This window comes from Moschus berezovskii, chromosome 13, assembly GCF_049115385.1.
Source record: "Moschus berezovskii isolate FMDL1 chromosome 13, NW_MosBer_1.0, whole genome shotgun sequence".
Classification (NCBI taxonomy): domain Eukaryota; kingdom Metazoa; phylum Chordata; class Mammalia; order Artiodactyla; family Moschidae; genus Moschus; species Moschus berezovskii.
This window is the reverse complement of record NC_142472.1, coordinates 68,046,180-68,061,801: the sequence shown is the minus strand read 5'-3', so window position 1 is coordinate 68,061,801 and position 15,622 is coordinate 68,046,180. Positions and strand designations below refer to the sequence as shown.

General features: G+C 38.3%; 1 protein-coding gene across 6 annotated transcripts in view; it reads right to left on the bottom strand.

The window, feature by feature from the left end:
- The window catches only part of CAB39L (calcium binding protein 39 like), a 92,721-nt gene that overhangs the window by 50,194 nt on the left and 26,905 nt on the right, over positions 1-15,622 (bottom strand). For 2 of the 6 annotated variants that reach the window (XM_055426113.2, XM_055426114.2), the window contains exon 4: positions 13,085-13,222. The exons of 3 other annotated variants lie outside the window; for them this stretch is intronic. The gene's annotated coding sequence lies outside the window, so the exon portion shown is untranslated. Of the gene's footprint in view, positions 1-13,084; positions 13,482-15,622 lie in introns of those variants that run through there. One more of the 6 variants, XM_055426112.2, reaches the window with a different exon arrangement.

The following is a 15,622-nucleotide window of genomic DNA, read 5'->3' as shown; positions in this document are numbered from 1 at the left end:
GCTCCAATACTTTGGACACCTGATGCGAAGAGCCAACTCACTGGAAAAGACCCTAATGCTGGGCAAAACTGAGGGAAGGAGGAGAAGGGGACAACAGAGGATGAGATGGTTGAATGGAATCACCAACTCAGAGGACATGAATTTGAGCAAACCCAGGAGATAGTGAAGGACAGGAAAGCCTGGCGTGCTGCAGTCCATGGGTCACAAAGAGCTGGACACAACTGAGTGACTAAACGACAACAACATCCATTATACAGACATATAATACTAGGAGTATTTGGTAATTTCTTATTAAATTTTATTTTACCAATACCTCCAGAGAAAGACTTCTGGGTTAACTCCATTTTCCCTCATATTTTTCTTATTAACAATAATGCAATTAATCAATGAAGAGTATTCTACACAAATGCATAACAGCAACTGATAACAATAGTCTAACTAGTTATGCATCCAGCATAACCTTGGTTACGGTTCTATACACTACATCCCCTAGATTCCTACTTCCCAAATCTGCTTCCCTAGGATTTCTGTCCGGAGAAGGCAATGGCAAGCCACTCCAGTACTCTTGCCTAGAAAATCCCATGGATGGAGGAGCCTGGTAGGCTGCAGTCCATGGGGTCGCTACGAGTCGGACATGACTGAGCGACTTCACTTTCACTTTTCACTTTCACACATTGGAGAAGGAAATGGCAACCCACTCCAGTGTTCTTGCCTGGAGAATCCCAGGGACGGGGGAGCCTGGTGGGCTTCCGTCTATGGGGTCACACAGAGTCGGACACGACTGAAGTGACTTAGCAGCAGTAGCAGCAGGATTTCTGTCAAATCTCTGAGTTGCCTGATATCCTTCCAAAAATTTTCTTCAGTATTTGTTGTTTGTGATCAAGAGTTATAACGCTGGCATTCAACGTATCTGCTAAACAAACGTGAAGTATTTAAATCCTAATCTAGTTCTGACTTGGTAACTGATCCACTGTGATTTAGAAGTTATCATGCTTGTCTACATGTCATTTAAGTTTTTAATAAGTGTTTTTTTAAACGAACTGTGAATTCACCTTCTCATAATGTTTAACTCATATTTTTCCTATCTCACTCACGAAGATATCAGGACAAATGTTGCCAAAGGCTCTGAGAAAGCCCACATACATTCTATCTGTTAGTACCAAGTAAGTTACCTTATTTTATTTTTTAATACATCCCCATGACTGACTTAGCTTATGACTGAAAGTTGGTACCTTTGACCCCCTTCACCCATTTCATCTGCACCCCACCCTCTGCCTCTGGCAACCACCAATCCATTCTGTGTATCTATAAGCTTGGCTTCTGTTTCTTAGTTTTTTAGATTCCACATATAAGTGAGATCATATGGTAGTTGTCTTTCTCTGATCTACTTCACTTAGCATAATACCCTCAAAGTTCCATTTGTTGTCACAAATGGCAAGATTTCATTCTTTTATGGCTGAATAATATTGTTTTATACACACACACACACACACCTCACACACACAGAACATTTCTTTATCCATTCATCCATAGATGGGCACTAAGGTTGTTTCCATTATCTTGGCTATTGTAAATAATGTTGCAATAAAGATGGGGGTGCATAGTTCTTTATGAATTGGTGTTTTCATTTTCTTCAGATAAGTACCCAGAAGTTGAACTGCTATACCATATGGTCATTCTATTTTTAATTTTTTGAGGAACCTTTATACTGTAAGGCTTCCCTGGTGGCTCAGAGGTTAAAGCGTCTGCTTGCAATGCGGGAGACCTGGGTTCAATCCCTGGGTCAGGAAGATCCCCTGGAGAAGGAAATGACAACCCACTCCAGTATTCTTGCCTGGAGAATCCCATGGACGGAGGAGCCTGGTGGACCACAGTCCATGGGGTCACAAAGTGTCGGACACAACTGAGCGACTTCACTTTCACTTTATACTGTAAGGTTGATTCATAAAGAAGGATACAGCATCATATTTTCAAATTAGATAGGCCAAATACAGTGAGCTCTCGCTTGTTCATCAATGGCCCACACCCATTCTGAGTCTAATTCTTAGTATCTATCAAGGCCAAAGAGAAAAGGTGTAAGGGGGAGTTCTGAAAATGCTGCCTCCTTGGGATAACGTGGTACTAGTAATTTTTCCATAAATTCTACCTCAGAGTTTCTAGAACATGCATTATATTTCAGCAACACAAGAAGCAGGAACAAGAGAAGATGCCATGTTAGGTCCAACAGACGGACACTGCCCAGACGAATGCCCCCAGGGCACCGAAAATCAACTTGCCTCCAGGTTAGTGGTGACAGTGGGCCACGCAGCAACACGAATATCAGACAACCGACACGGGCCCTGCTGTACTTTTCCCATTTACAAAGTAAGTAAAGAGAATAAACAACAAATAACACAGGTTATTTTTTTTTTTTTAAGCAGTACAAGAAAAAGGGATAAGTGTCCTGTGGACTTCAACAGGAAAGGTTACTTCCAGAATTAATTCTCTGTAGCAGACAGAACAGAGATAACTGGGGATGGGGAGGTAGGAAAGGAAAGGACTTAGACAAAAAGAGAGGAGAACTTGTCAAGATAAAAGATCAACACATAATATACACACACACATATAGAAATATCCCCAGACGTAGCATGGCAATCCAGATCTGCGCAAGGCAGAAGTGACCCCATAGAACACTAACTGAGGACAACTGAAACGTACACAATTAGTCCATATTTATTCAGTCAAAAAATATTTGCTGAGTTCCTATAAGGTTCGAGGCCTTGCACTACTAAATGCAAAAGTTAATAAGCCTCAGAGAGTTCTCGATGTAGTGGGAGACACAGCCACACAGAAGGGTTTTGCCAGAACACCAGAAAAGCTCAAATTAAAATGATGGAGATAAGATACTGTGTGTGTGTGTGTGTGTGTGTGTGTGTGTGTGTGTGTGTGTGTGTGTGATGGAGATAAGATACTGTGTGTGTGTATGTGTGTCCTGCATTGGAAAAACCTAAATGAACGTTTTAGCCAACCCAGTATTATAGAAATATGGAGAAGATACAGTGTTATAGCCTATAAAAACACGTATTACAACAATGAAAAGAGGTGGAGGAAGCCAACAAGTGCAAAAGGAACTAAAACATGGAGTAGAAGCAACAAAGATAAAATAGCTTAAGTAGAAAAGAGATCTAAATGTGATCATTAATTAAAGGACTTTTCTAGCTGAGACCAATAATGAGACCCCAAACTAGTCAGTGTGCTGCAGACCATGGGGTCGCAAAGAGTCGGACATGACTGAGCAACTGAACAACATCAACAAAATTCAGTGTGGCTTTCAGAAGAAACCAACATTTTTCTCTTAAAGCTCATTCCTACAAAATGACTGTAACAACAAAAAGGATCAAAATTAAGTTGTCTTTGGACTTTCATAAAACTACATGTCATGAAGCCATGGAGAAAATCTAGAGTTCTGAAAGGAAAGTCTATAACCTCATAATTAAATCTTTGGCCAACATATTTATGTGCAAATAGACTGTGTACACTTCATAAAGTTTTTACCAAAAGTTGAGATGGAGTCAAACCCACAAAAGCTCAACAAAGCCAGAAATAGTTCTTCAAAGGGAGCCTTGATGTGGGAGGGTGAGAATCTACAGTTCATTCATGTGGGAATAAAAAGAAGAAAGGATTGAACTAAATAAGTCAAAAAGGAAACAGCCTTAAAAAATTTCAAAGAAAATGAAGAATGGAAATAACAATAAAATTAGAAATAACTGAATCAGAAAAGGAAAAGAAAGTCTCTGGTACTTTGGGTGCCTGTTTTTTTCTGGTGATAAACCTTTCTGCTCTCCTTCCCACCCCACCTCACACACACCACCCCACCTACTCTAGCAAGAGGGTGAGAACATGACCCAGGCAGGGCTGAGTATTTCTTCCACTGCCCTGGTTCTAGGAATTGGCTCACAAACAGATTGTGACACCACCAAGCTAATCAAAATATGCTTCAACTCGGCTTTTCCCCCTAGTTGTTTTCAGTTCAGTTCAGTCGCTCAGTCATGTCCGACTCTTTGCAACCCCATGAATCACAGCACGCCAGGCCTCCCTGTCCATCACCAACTCCCAGAGTTCATTCAAACTCATGTCCATCGAGTCGGTGATGCCATCCAGCCGTTTCATTCTCTGTTGTCCCCGTTTCCTCCGGCCCCCAATCCCTCCCAGCATCAGAGTCTTTTCCAGTGAGTCAACTCGTCGCATGAGGTGGCCAAAGTATTGGAGTTTCAGCTTCAGCATCAGTCCTTCCAATGAACACCCAGGACTGATCTCCTTTAGAATGGACTGGTTGGATCTCCTTGCAGTCCAAGGGACTCTCAAGAGTCTTTTCCAACACCACAGTTCAAAAGCATCAATTCTTTGGCGCTCAGCTTTCTTCACAGTCCAACTCTCACATCCATACATGACCACTGGAAAAACCATAGCCTTGACTAGATGGACCTTGGTTGGCAAAGTAATGTCTCTGCTTTTAAATATGCTATCTAGGTTGGTCATAACTTTCCTTCCAAGGAGTAAGCGTTTTAATTTTTTAAATTAGGTGTTTTAATTTAGTTTAAAATATTTGGGGCATCTAGAAGAAGAAATAGTGAACAATGTAACAAGTTCCTGTGTACTTACCATCCAGCTCAAAAATTAAAACAACCCAAGCCACCATCTTGGTAGCTTCAGTTCTCTGATCCCATTCACCTCTGGCTAATACTGTATCTATTTATGCCCAAGCTATACATACTTTCACACTTTTACTAACATTACAGATAATATGTGATATTGTCATGTGTGCTTTGAAGCATTACAGAAATGGTACTACAAGTCAGTTTCTTTCCCCCCATCAATATTATGTTTATGAGATTTGAGTATTGATACAAATCTCACATTTATCTTACATGTTATCAAGCATCCCATTGGATTCCCAGGTGGTGCTAATGGTAAAAAAAAAAAAACACCTGTCTCCCAATGCAGGAGATGCAAGAGATGCAGGTTTGATCCCTGGGTCAGGAAGATCCCCTTGAGAAGGGCATGGCAACCCACTCTAGTATTCTTGCCTGGAGAATCCCATGGACAGAGGGGACTGACAGTTCATAGGGTCACAAAGAGCTAGACACAGCTGACGCGACTTAGCATGCACTTATGACTATACCACAATTTGGGCTTCCCTTGTGGCTCATTTGGTAAAGAATCTGTCTGCAGTGTGGGAGATCTGGGTTCCATCCCTTGGTTAGGAAGATTCCCCCGGAGAAGGGAACAGCTACCCACTCCAGTATTCTGGCCTAGAGAATTCCCTGGACTATGGGGTCGCAAAGAGTCGGACACAACTGAGCGAATTTCACTCACTCTCTGAGTTTTAATTGTTTATTTTTTTAAAATATTTATTTATTTACTTGGCTACTCCAGGTCTTAGATGTGGCCTGAGGGATGTTTAGTTGCGGCCTGTGGGATCTAGTTTACTGAGCAGGGATCAAACCCGGGCCCCTGTTTTGGGAGCAAGGAATCTTGGCCACTGGACCACCAGGAAACTCCCTCACCTTTTAAAATAGTGACATATAGCAAAAAATGCACTTTATATTGTGACCCAAAGCAAAGGAGTGTATAAATTATTGTATAATTGTCTCATGAAACAATAACTGAACTCTGGATAGATTCCATTCTATCTGTTATATCCTACATCATTAAAAAAAAAAACGAGTCCTGATCATTATCCATTAAATTAATTCACTACCTGCTAGTTGGGCTTCCCTGGTGGCTCAGATGGTAAAGAATCTGCCTGCAATGTGGAAGACCTGGATTCGATCCCTGGGTTGGGAAGATACCCTGGAGAAGAGAACGGCAACCTACTCCAGTATTCTGGCCTGGAGAATTCCATGAACAGAGGAGCCTGACGGACTACAGTCCATGCAGTGGCAAAGAGTTGGACATAACTAAGCGACTTTTACTTCACTTTCACTAACTGCTAATTGGTATGCAAGATGTCATTATGGGTTTTGAAACTAGATGAAAGGTATACAGGATCTCTTGGTATTGTTTCTTATCTATAGTTATCTCAAAATAAAAAGTTAAAAATAAAGAATCTATTACTATGGAAAATTGACAGCAATAATCCAACATAAGTATAGTTATTGTTCCTGAGGCAGAAAACTAACAAATGAAAGAGGTACTTAAAGATGTACAAGATGTGTCTATTTATCTATTCAATCCTTCAGCAAGCCACCTTTTTAACTGTATACAACCACAGAATCATTTCCAGAATGTGGCTCAATTAACGTTAATTCATATTATCTGAATGAGATTTGTCATCTTGATGTTTTTCTGTATTACCTATAATGAGCATATTTCTTCTTTCTGGAAACAATAAACAGATTTGTGAGGGAAAAAATCCATATAACTAAGCAAGGAACTGAATAGAAAAACCCATTTTGTTTTTGAATAGAAAAATCAAATATTAAATATTTAAATATCATTAAAATGTCAATTATTCCTAAAGGCCATAATTTGATACAATTCCAGTCACAAATCCAAGAAAGTTTTTAGTAAATAAATTCAGTCAAGAATATAAAAGAACAAGGATAATAAATTTTAAAGTGAAGATTTCTTACGGGGGAATGAAATTAAAAGTGTTATAAAGTGCTATAAGTAAAACAGTAAGACAAGAAAAACAGACCAATGGAACAAAACAGTCCAGATACAGAAGTGACTGTAAGTGACTTTCAAACTTCTGGATATAAAATAATTTCTCTAATTTTACAAGTGATGAAGTAAATCTAAAAAGTGACAAATCAGTTAATATAAATATGCTACAAATTTAATTAAAACTTTTTGAATTTTTATGGCTATAATAATAACATTACAGGCAAACAACAAATAAGAGAATTCTGTGACATGAATATGAAAGACAGAGGGCTAAAATCATTATAAAAGGAGATCCAAAGCAAATAAGAAAATCATGAAGAATTAATGTATACATATTAGAAAACCACAAAGGAGGAAATATAGTTAAACACACAGTAAATGTTTATTTTCTATAATGGGAACACGCAAAGTTAAAAATGAAGGACTATTTTGCTCATGATGTAACATAGTGTCTTTGTTGTTTTGAGAAAATTCTGTCTATTGATGGTGAGATGCAACAGGCTGTCTCTTTTCTCATTGGTGGGACTGGGCAACATGGATCTAGAGCCTTTAAATATCATAACCTCTGACTCAGTAATTCTGTTTCTATCCGTTTGTCCTAAGAAAATAAACTAATAATGGTTATCTTTACAACTCTTTTTTTTCACATTTCAACATCCCTAAAATGTACATGTGTCTTAATAATTGATGGAACCTTATACTAACTGGCAGGGTATTTTTGTTCTTTTGTTTGTTTTCTTTCTTGGTGGTACATAAAGTGTATGCCTTATAACCAATGACTTCTTAGATTTGATGGAATACAGTTTATGGCTATGAAAATGTTTACAAAGAATGTGAAATAAAATGTACAGGCTGCTAAAAGCACCATCCCATAATAGAGAGCATAATGACAATTACATAAGAGCAAGCAAAACCACAAATACACAAAACTTATGCAGAAAGAAAACAATTTTTAAAAGTTAACAGTGATTGCCTCTGGGTAGCTGGATTATGAATATTTAATTTTCTTTTTCCTTAAAATTTTCTTTTTTCTTCAAACTTTGTTTAATAGATCATGCAAATGCGTTTACAATGGAAACACCTTCTCATAAATGAAAATTTTAATGACTAAATAACCGTTTTTTAAAGTTCAAACTGTGGAATATTTGATCATCATGTTTTTCAAAGCATTAGTCAAACAAATGATTTCTGTTACTCTGGCTATGAAATTTCATTAAAGAGTTGTACTTGGCTTAGATCCTGGAGAGAAAGCCAAATAATATTCAGCTCTGCTCCCAGGCAACTCAGGCCCTGTAGACTTTTAGTAGATTTTGGCAGCATTCCTTTTCCTAAGACACAGTGAAATATTTCATATTCCTAATTTACGTGTGTGCGTCTCTACAGATGACCCACTGTCAGTCACTCCAATGACTCATCTAAACATGTTTATGACGTAAGTGGAGAGGAGTGCATTTGAAGGGGGAAGGAGAAGCTAGAAGAGGTCATTTGGGGCCTTAAATGCCCTGATGGTATCCTTTAAAGTATTTTAAAGGGGAATAAATGGCTAATGTCTGTCTAGCCAAAGCTATAGTTTTTCCAGTAGTCATTTATGGATGTGACAGTTGGACTGTAAAGAAAGTTGAGCGCTGAAGAATTAATGCTTTTAAACTGTGGTGTTGAAGAAGACTCTTGAGAGTCCCTTGGACTGCAAGGAGATCAAACCAGTCAATCCTAAAGGAAATCAGTCCTGAATATTCATTGGAAGGACTGATGATGAAACTGAAGCTCCAATACTTTGGCCACCTGATGTGAGGAACTGACTCACTAGAAAAGACCCTGACACTGGGAAAGACTGAAGGTAGGAAGAGAAGGGGCCAGCAGAGGATGAGATGGTTGGATGGGATCACAGACTCAATGGACATGAGTTTGAGAAGCTTCGGGAGTTGGTGATGGACAGGGAAGCCTGGTGTGCTACAGTCCACAGGGTCACAAAGAGTCGGACACGACTGAACTGAACTGAACTGAAATAGCTAATGAGTATTTCTAGGCCTTTATGTCTAACCTCCGACTGTACTGTTCAATAACAGTTCTAACTTCAAAGGTTTTCCACAAAATCTTAAGGGAGTGGGAAATTTATCTCTGAAGACAAAAAAAGTCTCAGGATTTCCATGGGTAAAATCGTATCTTCTGTCCATCAACTGATGAATGAAAAAAGAAGTTGTGGTACCTATACACAATGGAATACTACTCAGACGTAAAAAGGAACGAAACTGATTCAGCTGTAGTGAGGTGGATGAACCCAGAATCTGTCATACAGAGTGAAATAAGTCAGAAAAATGAATATCGCATATCAATGCATATATATGGAATCAAGAAAAACAGTACTGATTAACCTATTTGCAGGGCAGGAATAGAGACACAGACGTAGAGAACGGAATGTGGACACAGCAGGGGAAGGAGAGGGTGGGACAAACTGAGAGAGCAGCACTGACATATACACTACCATGTGTAAACTAGATAGCTGGTGGGAAGCTGCTGTAGAACACAGGAGTTCAGCCTGTGCTCTGTGATGACCTACAGGGGTGGGATGGGGGTATGTGGGAGGGAAGCTCCAGAGGGAGGGGATATATATATATATATATGTATATAGCTGAATCAATTTGTTGTACAGCAGAACCTCACATAGCACCGTAAAGCAATTATCCTCCAATTAAAAAAATATATATATTTTAAATTAGCCTTTTTTTTCCTTCATATAGGTTTCTTTTATAATCAGCGATAAGTTAAGAGGGGATCATTTCCAAAAGTCTTCCATAGAGCTTGCTAATTTAAACTTAAGTCACAGTTACCTTCTCTCAACTAAAAAATAGTTAAACAACCACATTAAAGAAAATTTCAGGAAAGTTCAGAAATTCCCATTTTTTTATCTTGTATTCCAAATACGACTCACAGATAGATAATGCAATGAAAAAGTACATCTATGGGGGAAAATAATTGGGCCAATAAGTTTCATTTTTAAAAATCAATGGGATGGGGACTTTCCCGGCAGTCCAGTGGTTTAGAATACACCTTTAAAGGCAGGGGACATGGGTTTGATCCCTGGTCAGGAAACAAAGATCTCACATGTCTCGGGGCAACTAAACTTGCACATGGAATTGAAAGATCCCGCTTGCCATAGAGAAGATCCCATGCATAGCAAGTAAGACCTGGACGCAGCCAAAAATAAATAAATAAATAAATATTTTTAAAAAAATCAATGGGATGGAGATTACAGGAGTATATATATTTCTCAACATTCAGTGAAGCATTCTCTTAAAATGGGTACATTTGAATAAATGTAAATTTTAAAATAAAAAGGTACACATAAAAGTTCTACTGTATTTGTTATATCCTGAATAGGCCTCTCCCTACTGCAGAATCATAACTTAGAACTGCCTTCCCAGATATAATAAATTACAAAGCACATCATTATTGTTATGTCATTATTTGTTGAGTTGAAGTTAGAGTGATATGCAATATTTAGTAATAAGTAATATGTCTGAAGCTGACACCTTACTTCAGAATGGCCCATGTATTCAAGATACAAGCTTGTAAATTACTGCCCCCCATCACCATCCCTACTCATTCAGGGTTGTCACTAAGTTACACCATGGTCTTTTCTTCTTCTTTTAACAGTTAGGCCTATTCTGTACTACTATTGCTTTGTTTGCTTCTTAAAATTAAATTCTTGACAGGCCTTCTCTTTCTCATAATGAAAACTGTGTGCCCCTAAACCCCTTTCCTTTTTGGGGTTTGTTGGAAAAACTACTCAGTTCCATTTTTGTAAACCAAAGAAAGACTTCAGTCCCCATGTGGTAAATATTTATTAGCTACCTATTTATGTGCCAGATACTGGGCTAGATCTTAGAAATGGCTGATAAGTATAAAAGAAACGGCTAGAAATATTTCTGTAACAAGGAAAAGAAAAATCACTGATTTTAATGTAAGATTAGGTCTCATAAACAGTGCAGTTAATCTTAGAAGCTCTTAAAAGTACATAGAAATGCTATTTATAAACATATTGCTTTTCTTCAAGTATTAATATTTAGGAAAAATAAAAATGTCTTATTCAACCCTGAACTGTTTTTAGATTTAGTTTCATCACTTTTTGTTGTTGTTGTTCAGTTGCTAAGTCTGTCTGAATCTTTGCAATAACTGATTTTCTAATATTTTTCAGGGTGGCAATGGTTTTTCTATAGTGTGAATAAAATATAATCTTAGACTATAATAAAATCAAGCAATCATTTGTTAAATCGTTTCCCAGGGAAGATGGTTCCTAAATTCCCAACAACCCACTCACAAATAAATTTCTAAGGTACAAAACACTTTGAATCTGAGGATGACTTATTCCCTGTTTCTGTATATTTACAATCCTATAGGCTTAAGAAATGGTGCCACTGCTAAGATAATGTCAATGAAATACTAGTTTAAAATAAAAGCTTATTCTGAAGATTGTGAAGCTATGTGCAATTCTTCCATCAGTCTAAGCACTGAGTACAGGGAATTCTGTAAAGAAGTAAAACCTGGTTTGTGATATAAATATAATTGCTTTGGATTTACTTTTACTTCAAGAACAAGACACTAGTTCAGAAAAGGTTTCCACAGACCAGCTAAGTTTCTTCTTATACACAGGTCAAAAGTTTAAAAAAAAAAAAAAAACACACACACACACAAACCCATGAAACAAAACCTGTTCTACAAGCTTCTGAACACAAGCAGGAAATATCAGAGAAAGTACAGCCAGTTTATATTATACCTAGGGTACAAACCCTTTTAATTGTTCACTGACACTGCTTAAGTTTTCACTTCTGCTAAGTTGTTCTGCCTTAAAGGACTCTCTTGAATTAATAACTGAGGACATCTTTTTTGAGGCTGGCAGATTAGATTAGAAACTTTGCTTAGAAAGATGCATCTTTAAGCGATGACTCACTTTAGCAGCTAACAATATATACTTCCTTCTTCCCACAGAAGAAAGATTACATGCCTTCCATGGATGCCTTTAAAAAGATGTGTAAAATTAGCATACAATCTCCCCTGTTAAGATTGTAAAATGAAGTTTATGGGAATGTGAATACATATTTCAAGGGTTTATTCTTTTTTTCTCTGCTCTACTGTTTATATACATAAATGCAACTGGTTAAAATAGTTCTTCACCAGAACAACATATTATATGAGAGTTTGGTACCATCTATGAGAAACCAAAATCACTGCAGATGCTGATTGCAGCCAGGAAATTAAAAGACGCTTACTCCTTGGAAGGAAAGTTATAACCAACCTAGACAGCATATTAAAAAGCAGAGACATTACTTTGCCAAACAAGGTCCGTCTAGTCAAGGCTATGGTTTTTCCCGTGGTCATGTATGGATGTGAGAGTTGGACTGTGAAGAAAACTGATCACCAAAGAATTGATGCTTTTGAACTGTGGTGCTGGAGAAGACTCTTGAGAGTCACTTGGACTGCAAGGATATCCAACCAGTCCATTCTAAAGGAGATCAATCCTGGGTGTTCATTGGAAGAACTGATGCTAAAGCTGAAACTGCAATACTTTGGCCACCTCATACGACGAGTTGACTCACTGGAAAAGACTCTGATGCTGGGAGGGATTGGGGTGGGAGGAGACGGGGACGACAGAGAATGAGATGGCTGGATGGCATCACCGACTTGATGGACATGAGTCTGAGTGAACTCCAGGAGTTAGTGATGGACAGGGAGGCCTGGCGTGCTGTGATTCATGGGGTTGCAAAGAGTCGGACACGACTGAGCGACTGAACTGAACTGATGAGAACAAAATAACTGTTCTTATTCCTTATTCCTTAATTTGAAAGGAGCATTCATTTTGTATCAAATGGTAAGTTTGAGATATAAATTATCTAATTTTTGTTTTCACTATAGAACTTTGAGTCTAACTGAAGCATTCAACATTCAAATTTCAATCCCTTCAATTAATGGCATCATTAACATTCCTAATTGAATTATGAGGGAATGCTGCAATTTATAATAATTGACATTATCAAACATCACAATGATCATATTAAATTTACTAACAATAAACAGAGGTAACTTTGGAATTTTCATTTAGTTTAAAGAGAAACATGACAAATGGTATCCTGCCACTGTTTTATTTTTGGAAACACTCTGTAAATAAAAACCCATTTCCAAAATAAGATATTCCACGGACACAGAATAGTTGGTAATGATTCAAGTGCCTTAGGCAACAGAGAAGTATTGTTTTGTAGTTGTTGTTGTTTTTTTAAACCTCTCCTAGTAACAGCAGTTCATCATGCACAAAGAAACGAGGTAACAACTTGGTTTATAAAACAAATTTATAAGCAGTAACTGTAAAACCTCAACTAAATGAATGTTTATCATATTAATTCCATTTCTGTGAACCAGGATAGGTAACCGGGTTGATACTCACCCAGTGTTATAGAAAAGTCCAGGCTTGTCTAAGCAGCAAAAGGTAGACCCATGGTGAGGTGCTGAAGACAGCTCTCTCTGGGGCTCAAAGCACTTTAGATGAAGCAGCCTTTATCTTCCATTTAACAGAGGGTGCCTCCTATTACCAAAGCATGGCAGAGAAAAGACTTTCCACGATCTGTCTTGACTTTCTGTCTCTCTCTTTGAAGAGTAACAGTTACCACCGGAAAACGTTAGCAGAAAATGCTCACTGAACACTCACACCGGGCAGCTGTAAATTTCCACTCTCTTTACTTGCTCTCAGATTCCCAGCCTCGCTTGTCTCTTAATCTGTCACAGGCAGTTCTGTTTCTGGTCAAACCAGCTTGCTTGTGCGTTCTCCTCTCCTTTTAGACACATACCACACAGCCACAGCTCCGTCTTTCTCTCCCTCCCTCCCAATCATGCAATGTCACAAGAATGTGTGTAAAGCAATTAAGTTGAGGCAAATTTAATTCTTGGCCAAAAAAAAAAAGTCTAGGGATAAACAAAATTTTTTTCTCATCACATTTTTTCCCCCTCTTAAGTCCTATACTTGCATGGGGTTTTGTCAACAGATTAAATTGCCCTGACCATCTTGTTTCAAAATGTAAATAACAAAGGCATGTTGATAGTGATAACAAATTTATCTGCCAATATGCTAGTTCCTCTGGGTAGATGCTATTTTCAGTCATAATAAGAAAGTGTAGGAAGTAAATACACCAATATTAGTAATTTAATCTTGAGATTTAAAAAGCAAGGGAGATGGGGGGTCAGTGATGCAATGGATAATGCATCTGACTATAGATCAGAAGATTCTTAAAAAAGCAAAGGAAGTATTAGAATGAGTATTCATAATTTCAATGTAATTTTGTGAAAAAATTTTTTAAATATGGCATATTTTGAAATTTAGAATCAATATTAGTTATACAAAGGAAATTACATAGAACATGGAGAAACAACACCAAACACAAAATGGTTTATACCATTTATGTGCAAACCGAATGCTCCTCATCCCTCCCCACTTCATCACGCGCAAGCACTATCAGTCAGGATATATAACACCCCTTCAGTGAAAATTTTAAAAGCTAAAGGTTACAAAAAACATTTTTTCATTATTATACATGTATAATTATAGAGCAAACTATCTTTTTTTTTTTTTTTTTGGCTATGCTGTGTGGCATGTGGGATCCTAGTTTCTTGACCATGGATAAAACACACACTCCCTGGAGTGGAAGCATGGAGTCTTAAACACTGGACCACCAGGAAAGTCCTAATTATCAATTTTGAGAGAAGGAGGCTTACAATATTCACTTTCAATGGTGGTAAATGAGAGACTGGGTTTTTTTGGTAGGGGAATTCTTTCTCTTCTCTTGACTATCGCTATTAGGTTCACAAATTTTCATATATTTAATACGCTTCAGTCAACTACAGGCACTATTCTTTTTGTTGCTGTCCTTGCAGCCTGTGTTTTTGCCCCCACCAAAAGCATGGTCTGAAGCAAAAGGCTCATGTAATATTATTTTAATAAGAAATCCAATCACAGTGAGCAGGAATGAGGGAATAGGGAAATAAAGCAAAGAAGGAGGACAGCCAATATGACAGTGCCTCGTCAAGCTGGCCGCCTGTTAACTATATCAGACCGAGCCTCTTAGAAGCCATATAAAGTGCATTTCAGGATCATCCCTAGTGGTTGGGGGTGGGAGGGTGGAAAAGGAAGGGGAAGAATTTACCTATGGCTCTCATCTTTTCTTGATCAAAGGCTTTCCCCAAAGGGCATTAAATCCCCTACCCTTGAGTTTAAGTCCTCTGTTCTTCTGGGTTGCACAAGTGTGGGTCTGGACGTTGAGGAGACCTCATAGCGGTGCCCACAGGGAAGCCTTGGGGCAGGGAGCAAAGGGTTTGCAGAATGACAAGAGATGAAGCTATGAGATTGCGCCTGCATGAGGGTTCGCACAGAGCTGAAATGAGACAAGCAAGTCCCAGAGGATCTGCAATGGTATACGCTGTTTTTTAGTTGCTCAGTTGTGTCAGACTCTTTTGTGACCCCACGGACTGTAGCCTGCCGGGCTCTTCTGTCTGGGGGATTTCCCAGGCAAGAATACTGGAGTGGGTTGACATTTCCTTCTCCAGGGGATCTTCCCAATCCAGGGACCATGTTTCCTGCCTTGGCAGACAGATTTTTTTAACCACTGAGCCACCTGGGAAGCCCTGTAACAATATATAAGACAAATCTAAAACAATTGTTCAGGGACTTCTTTAGAAGTCCAGTGATTAAGACTCCTCACTTCCACTGCAGGGGGCACAGCTTCAATCCCTGGTCAGGGAACTAAAAACCTGTATGTTTACTCTGTGTGGCCAAAAATTTAAACAGACACACACATATAAAACAACTGCTCAAATTTCTCATATGAGTTCATTATCTTTTACTCAAAATCCTTTGACTCAAATTCTACCCAGGTAGAACTCTGTGAAATCACATATTACTCCACTTCAGTGATTATGATCATTTCATTTACCT